This window comes from Podarcis filfolensis (assembly GCF_964270895.1).
Source record: "Podarcis filfolensis genome assembly, chromosome: 3".
NCBI lineage: Eukaryota > Metazoa > Chordata > Lepidosauria > Squamata > Lacertidae > Podarcis > Podarcis filfolensis.
Window position 1 is genome coordinate 29607335 of NC_139606.1, and position 8782 is coordinate 29616116.

The following is an 8782-nucleotide window of genomic DNA, read 5'->3' on the forward strand; positions in this document are numbered from 1 at the left end:
GGGCTCTATCACTTCATTTACGTGTGTGTGTGTGTGTGTGTAAGAGGGGGGAGTGAATTTAGCATGAGGCCTAGGGAGAAGTTGTTGATTTCTAGTCTCTTTTGTGTGGAGATGAACAATGTGAATTATATTTTAGGATAAGAAAGATTTATCTTAAAAGCAGAAACAAAACAGCAATAGCTAAGGAACAAGCAAGAATAGCCTAAAACCATCCCAAGTAAAAGATATGTTTTTATTTTCTTACTGGGGTGCCATCTTGATTTTCCTCCTCAAGCACCACAATGTCTTGAACCATCTGTGGATATCTGGAGGTACCCTGTGCTAGTCCTCTACAGATAAACAATATCCGCCAATTTGATCCATCTCTCTCCGAAAGATGCTGACAGAGAACATTAAACAAAACATCAGAAGAAGAAGAAAAGGCAACTGAAGAAAAAAGACAAGCTTGCTTCACATCAGCATCAATTGGCCATGCTCCTTTGACACTTTCTTATTTTCCAACAAGCAATTTGATTTTGCTCTACCTCAAAGCAAAGTCATGGGGTTTCTTGAAAAGAAAAAGAACAACAAAGATTAGTTATTTTAATGTATTTAACAATGATTTCAATGAACAAATGAAACAATGAATTCTGACTTTCCATGTCACTGTTGCCACACGCTTCAATTTATGCATCAGAGGCTCTCTCTTTTTTCCAATTTATGTGGGAAGGATGGGGCAGAACGACAGCCATAGTCTCTGCTTCCAACCCTACAGAAAGATCACAGGACTGTGGGTCAGGTGAAACCCCTATCTGGACTGAATGAGACCCCCTATCTGAAATCCCGGAAAGCTGTAGCCAGTCAGTATATATAGACAATATGAAGATAGATGGACCAACGGCCTCACTTAGTATTCCAGTTATCTTATTTATTTTATTTAACAAAACTAATATGCTGCTAATATGCTGTGAATAAACCTCTAAGTGGCTGCAGCCTCCCCGTGTTCAGCTGAAGGTGGTCTGACTGCAACCTAAATTGGGGACCCCAATCTCACAGCCTACACATGTACTCTCTCTGCCCTAGGGTGCAGAGTAAATTTCATTAAGCTCAATGGGGATTGCTTCTGGTAGACAAGTATAGGAATGCACTCTTAATTCATCAAAATGCGTTGATCTGAGAGGCAGGGAGAACATGCATAATCCCAATGCCACACACAAACTTTTCCTGAGGTTCTTATATATTTTTTTTAAAAAATGGGGGACTACTTAGTCTCCCATCTGCATTCTTAAGTGACTGTAGTGGGGACAGGGGTGCTAACGAATAAAATATTGGGGGGGCAGGTAAACCAGGTGAGCCCAGCCCCACATAATCTATCACACACACACCACTTGTATGGCAATGCCCATCAAATTTTGAGGGGGCGCAGTCCCCTCAAATAATTTATGGGGGGACAAAGACCCCCCAGCCCCTAGGAGTTGTCTACTATGAGTGGAGGGTATTCAGTGTGCTTTTTCAGAATGTGCAAACTGATCTGCAGTGAGTTTCAGGTCAGGAGGAAGTGTGAAACAGAAAGAGGTGTGGAATAAGCCAGGTCGCCATCCTACAGGTCAACACACAATCACCTTTGTCTCTGAGTAATTTCCCACCACTGACCTTTACATCTCTGAAGGGACAATTGTGAAAAGCAAATATTTGGGTCAGATTTGTTCCAAGGACTTAAGATGCCTTGCTTTGCTTTCTGTATTGTTCACTCAAGCTTTTATCAACATAATCTGAAGGAACACGAAAACTTCGCAAAGGCTCAGAATATGGCAGATTTGGTAAGGATTTTATCTGAAAATGGAAAAAGACAATGACGTGTAACCAGTAAGGTGAGCAGAATGAACATAGGTATCTATTTCCTAAAGGTGGTCTGATTCTAGCAGGAGATTTCCCACCCCGACTTTCCATTTAAGGGAAGATTTAGGGCACCCACATGGGTGGGCTCTAGATATGTGGGGCCCTTAGCCCTCCATATCCCTCTCCTATGTCAGTGCTTCCTGGGTAAACTTCAGGCTTAGCAATTGGCCTGGGCTAACCTACCATTGTAAATTTCCCACAATCCCCTGGGGCCATGCTATGATGAACATTCCAGGGCATTGTGGGAAATTTTAAATGATGGCTTGAAACCACCCAATGCAGGGGCCCTAGAGAACCTATTGCCAGTGGACCCTACCAGGGCGACAGAGCCCAGGCAGTTGCGCAAAACTGCCTGGTAGCATCAGCAGTCTTGATACCCACTTAACTTCCATGCCACATAAGCAGTAAACACATTCTTCAACAGTCTTCCACAACCTGGCACCCCAAATGTTGTTTGAAGCCATCCACACAAGCCAGAATGACTCGGGTTGCCATATTTCAAAAAATGAAAATCTGGGCACAAGAGTTGTTGAACTTTTTCTGCCCAGACGCTGTTTATGGGGGGCAAATCCCGGCTATGTCTGGGAAATTCCAGACGTATGGCAGCCCTAAGAATGACCAATCAGGGATGATAGGAGAAAGTTTGACCTCCCATTTTCTCTGGACCCTGAAGTTGGGGGTCAAAGGCATGCCAACCTTTAAAAAGGTATATACTGAACTGATATACTGAAATTCTGAACTGATACACCCTAAACAGTGCTCACAGTTCTTAAACCTGCAAATGAGAAAGTTGCAACAGTTCATTTGAGCTTTCATAATCATTCCAAACAAATGTGTAGGGTACAAATAAAATTATTTATTATTATTATTATTATTATTATTATTATTATTATTATTACCTATTGCAACCTTGACACCAGTGTCACAACAGCAACACCAGTGACCAAAGCGTGAAAAATAGGGACCTGGTTTCATATAAATGAATTTCAAAGTGAAAGATTTAAAATTGTAGAGAAAGGGAAATTAGTGCATTCCCCCACCTCCCCACACCGACCTCCCAATATAGTCTTAAGGGGCCAGATATGAAGTCCTACACATTACTTTACAATAGAAAATGATACATTTTTTAAAAAAAATCAAAACTTAAAAATACCTTATGCATAATGATTTCATTTGACATCTACAAGCCACCATCATAAACATTTAAATACTCATATAATCATAGCCATATGTGGAGCTATTCTCTTTGCAGCTACTTGGGAGACATTTTACAGAAGTCCCTACACATTATTTGCATTAACATCAATTAGGTGAACAACCATAAAAGCAAGTGACATTTTGAGAAAATACACAGAAGCCTAAATTAATAACACGGGGCACAATACAGCTTGAGTTAGCAGCATAGTACATGAGGCCCATTGGAAAGGATCAGAAGGCACTGCCTTGTGCTGAGTTAGTCCATTAGACCAGCTCAGTAGTACCAACACAGGCTGGCAGCAGCTCTCCAAGGTATTCCCCAGCTTTAACTGAAGATTTCAGGGAATGGACCTGGGAGATGTGTTCTACCTCTGACCCTTTCGATGGGAGAGATTCAAGCATATAGAACATAGAATTGTAGAGTTGGAAGGGACCCTGAGGAACATCTAGACCAGGCATCCCCAACCTACAGCCCTCCAGATGTTTTGGCCTACAACTCCCATGATCCCTAGCTAACAGGACCAGTAGTCAGGGATGATGGGAATTGTAGTCCAAAACATCTGGAGGGCCCAAGGTTGGGGGTGCCTGATCTATTCTAGACCCCACAATGCAGGAATATGCAGCTGTCCCATACAGGGATCGAACCTGCAACCGTGGCGTTATCAGCACCATGCTCTAACCAGCTGAGCTATCCAGGCTTGTTTAGCTCTTCCTTTTTTTATTAGTGGGACTTTAAAGTGCACAATTCTAGCTGCATCACACTAAAACATTAAATTAACTTACAAAATGTTGTAGGCTGATCCATCCTCAGAGAGACACAAAGGGAAGGCCAGCTAGATGTATTGATATTGTTTTGTGCCCTGGGCCTTATTCCTGACGTGTTGTGAATGATACATGAATTGCTTATTACAGGCAACAAACATTATTATTCTTATTTATTCGATATATACCCTGCCCTTCCTCCACAAGAAGTCTAGGGCATCACGCAGAGCAACTATAGGTTAGGGAAGAGAGACAACCTCATCCCTAAATGATAGTGTGCGGGGGCTGCCCCCCACATTTTTTCCAATGCATTTCATTCCCTCCCGCCTTGTTCCCTCTGATTTTCACTCATGTTCCCAACATTCCTGTCTTTTTCTTTCGTTCCTTCTCTGTTATTTCCCTGCGTACCTGTTCCTGTTTTCTCTTGGTTTCTGAACGTCCAGGGGCAGGTGAGGGGCAAACTGCTTGTGCAATAAGAGAGGGACAAGAGAGAATAAACCCTGCATTGAAGGCTGGGCTTCAGCTTTTCCTTGATCTCACTGTTGAGTAGCCCTTGCTTGTCCACCCAGCTGTAAACGGATGCTTAATCCACTGGGATTAGGAAATCAAAAGGCGACTTCACATGGTGAGCCTCAGTATACTGCCTGGTGTTCTGCTACAAAGTCGTAGAAACTGTCTACCTTAAAACAAACCTGCCTCATGAGCTGGAAGCATTGACCTTTGGTCTGATGATATAAGGAGGAGCACGTAAGTTTCGTGGTAAAAGATAATTCACATGGGAAGTCACGTCGCCTGAAGGCTGCAATCCTAAACACTTAAACTGTTTAGTTTGCAATCTGTTTATTAGCCTGCAACAACGCCTTTGGACTTTAACCCAAGATCTTACAAGTTTTTAAATATCGAGAGCTTTCGGTTCATCAGTTTTAATGGGTCTACTCTTGAGTGTGACATGTGGGTGGGTGTAGATTATTGCCCTGCCTTCAGCCCACATCAACTGTTTTCAGTTCCTCCTGCAGTGCGGCACCCAAGGCCAGTCCACATACGTTTTTATGGTTGTTTACAAGCCATTGAATCACCCTCGGTTTCTACTTGGAACAGCTTTCCTCTCCTCAGCTACGCCCTGCTCTAAATTATTCTCAGCTCCTTCATATGTACTATTTCAGTGCAGAGCCCAAAAGGCGAATGGGAATGTTCTTTTAAACATTTTCACCGAGGCAATTTTGTAATAGTAAACAAGCAAGATACTTCTGCTGTCGCCGCAAAAGCTACCCACCATGGCCTTGCAGACAGTCCTTGCATTCCAGCTCAGCTCTGCATTTACTAGCAACTTCAAAACAATCCTTGAACCATTTGCAGAGTTCCCATTTATATGGCTTTTGAAAAGTGTCAGCCGAGCCCTTGTCTGGTGTCACCCAAGAATGCCAGTCTTCCTATTACGAGTAGCCTTTACTCATTTCCAGGAAAGTAGCCATGTTAGGGCCCTTCCACATAAGAGGATGATTGTGGAATTAATGGGTGTCACTCATGGACTTGAGTTTTTTGCACCATCTAAATGATGCCGCCATCCTCAAGATGCCAGTCATTACTTTAAAAAAAACGCAATCTGCCTCTGAAAATTGTAAGAATTACCACCCCTTCTCCACATACACAAACAACTGTCAATGCTGGACAAAGTCCAAGACAACGACTTCAGCCCAATGCATGAGTTAACAGTCATTCAGTCTTCTCAGATATATTGTTCTATGAGCTGTCAAGTGTCCCTATTTGCCAGTGACAGTCTCCGATTTACAGAAGCTGTCCCAGTTTCTGATATCAGTTTCTGATATCATCCCTTTGTTGTTGTTTAGTCATTTAGTTGTGTCCGACTCTTCGTGACCCCATGGACCAGAGCATGCCACGCACTCCTGTCTTCCACTGCCTCCCGCAGCTTGGTCAAACTCATGCTGGTAGCTTCGAGAACACTGTCCAGCCATCTCATCCTCTGTCGTCCCCTTCTCCTTGTGCCCTCAGTCTTTCCCAACATGAGGGTCTTTTCCAGGAAGTCTTCTCTTCTCATGAGGTGGCCAAAGAATTGGAGCCTCAGCTTCACGATCTGTTCTTCCAGTGAGCACTCAGGGCTGATTTCCTTCAGAATGGATAGGTTTGATCTTCTTGCAGTCTCAAGAGTCTCCTCCAGCACCATAATTCAAAAGCATCAATTCTTTGGCGATCAGCCTTCTTTATGGTCCAGCTCTCACTTCCATACATCACTACTGGGAAGTCCTTAGGAAGTCCCTATTTTCATCAGAGAAATGTTGGAGGGCATTGTGTTGTGCGACACACACACCCCAAATCAAGGAGATAAGTAACTTTACAACCTTTAAAAGACAATTGAAGGCAACCCTGTATAGGGAAGGTTTTTTTTTAATGTTTAATGTTTTATTAAGTTTTAATATATGCTGGAAGCTGCCCAGAGTGGCTGGGGCAACCCAGTCAGATGGGCGGGTTATAAATATTATAATAATAGTAACAGTGGTAGTTGTAATAACAATAATAGCAATGATAATAATTGAATAGGATGTCCTTATTTCCATCTGAGAAATGTTGGAGGGTATGCGAGACTCAGGAGACATAACTGAAAACCTGACGATCTCTGGCACATATGCTTGCTTGCTTACAACATTAAAGAAAGAAACCTCAGTAGCTCTCCAGAAAAGCAAAATGAAAACCCTCCCAAAACACCTCACCAGCATTTTAGCGGTGGAAGGCACCAGGGATAATGACTGCTCTTGGTAAATAAAGACGGTTGGGACATATGTCAAATAGCATTTCAACATACACGTCATCTCACCCTTAAAAACGACAACAAACATTTCGTTTAGTTTTCATGAGCAATTTACATTTCAGTTGAAGTTTCTGAAGAGGAGCCCTTTGGCACAGAATTTGCAAGAGAAACGCTGCAAAAGGTATTTCTCCCTCTCTCAGGGAACAGAGGTACAGGAGCCTTCTCTGTTCTGCCACTCCAGAGACATATGTTCTGCTATCCCACCAGTTATGAAGTGATTATTAGAGTGGCACAAACAGATTTTTTTTTAACTAAGTGAAGGTGCTATTTTCTCAGGTTCTGCGAGAACACACACACTAATTTTTGCCCATCCAATCTGTTCTCTAGGAGCTCAATGTCCGCAGGGTTTATGAGGCCATCTTAGGTGTTGGAGTTTTAGCAACATTTATAGGGTGCTACCTAACAGCAGAACTTTGAAGGGTGGGGGGGAGAAGAAGTGGAAGAGAACAATACAAGTTTTAAAGTCTGTGGGGGAAATAATTTAAAAACCAATTTGAAGTTATTCACCCAGACTTTGCCTTGACAATACAAACAAAGCCATGCTTTAAAATACAACTCTTTGAGGAAACCATGAATGGTCAACTGAAGCAGGGCCTCTGATTTATTATTTCAGAAACGGTGGTATCCGTTGACGAACATTTCGGTTTTTGAACACCGTAAACCCGGAAGTAAATGCTTCGGTTTTCGAACACGCCTCGGAAGTCGAACATGCCACGCGACTTCTGCATTGAGTTTTCCGTACTGAGGATTCCATATTGAGTTTTCGGTTTTCGAACGTTTCAGAACTCAAACGGTCTTCCGGAACGGATTGTGTTCGAAAACCAAGGTACCACACTGTATTTGTATAAACCTTAATATTCAGAATTTCAAAGCAGTGTGTCTAAAATCGTTTTTTATAAGAAATATGTTGATTGAGAATTTTGACATAAAATACAGTCAGAGTCTACAGAACAAGAATAGAAAAAGCAAGAGGAGAAAGAGAGCGAAAAAGAGAAAAAACCCTTTATAAAGGCCCTTTATCATATTTTTATCATATATATCCTATCATTTAACCACACAGAGAGAGGTAGACCCTCCCATCTCCCACCTGGGACCCTACATCTTCTCGCTGGGAGACCCTTTCTATCCTGCCTTTCATGCCAGGACCCCCCTTCTCCAACTGTCCCCTTCCCTTCAGTCCAATTTAAAGGACTCCTCCCTCCCACCCAAAAAAGCTTTTTATAAATGTTTAATACAGAGAATATGAACAATTAAAATTCATCACGCCAACAAAACTGAACTACCTTAACATGCCTGTTGAAATAAAGTCTTTGTCATGCACCTGAGATTCAGCAAGGAGGGTGTCTGTCTAATCTCAGGTGGGTGGGAGTTCCACAGGCTTGGGCCCACTATACCGAATGTACAGCTTCAAGTGCCATGCAGCTGAACTGGGGGGTGGGGAGGGGAGGGGACCCACCAACAGAGACCCTGAAAACCTCAGAGTTTGGGAAGGGGTGTTAATTCAACTGTTAATGGATTTCACATTGACCAAATGAATTAAACAACTATTTGTTAAGAAGCTGCAGAAGGAGTTAAAGAGGCTTGTTTTGTTTCTATGCGATCGGGTAGTTTATGAAGGCGCAGGAGCAGAGCAAGTAAATAATAATAAGAAAGTTGGCAACACCATTTTTAAATGCATACCTTGGGCTGTCACAAAGGCTTGGTTGGAGTAGTTAACAAATGTAAGACCACCACAGACCACCTTTCTCTGGACACCCTAGCATTTGTAAATTTGGTGCATGGACCCCTTCAGAAATGTTTGAAAGGAATCCGTTGTTTAAATGGGCATTGGCAAAAGTCTCTCAAAGTTCTCAGAGGCCCTACTGCACCATATTTGATGAGCAGTAGGGTGCACCTTCCGGGGGAAATGTGCCCCAAATTGATTTTTCGCTGGGTCGCAAAGTTAAAAGTCTTGTCGTTTGCTCTGTCTCCAGAGATAGGACAAAAGTTGTTCCAGGGCAGGGGGACACACACCAAACTTTCTGACTTTTTAAGAAAACAGTGTCAGTGCATCTGAGAACAGTCTATAGAATGAAACATCCTCTCTGCTAGAGGAAAAAGTATTAAACCAATGTTTCCAGA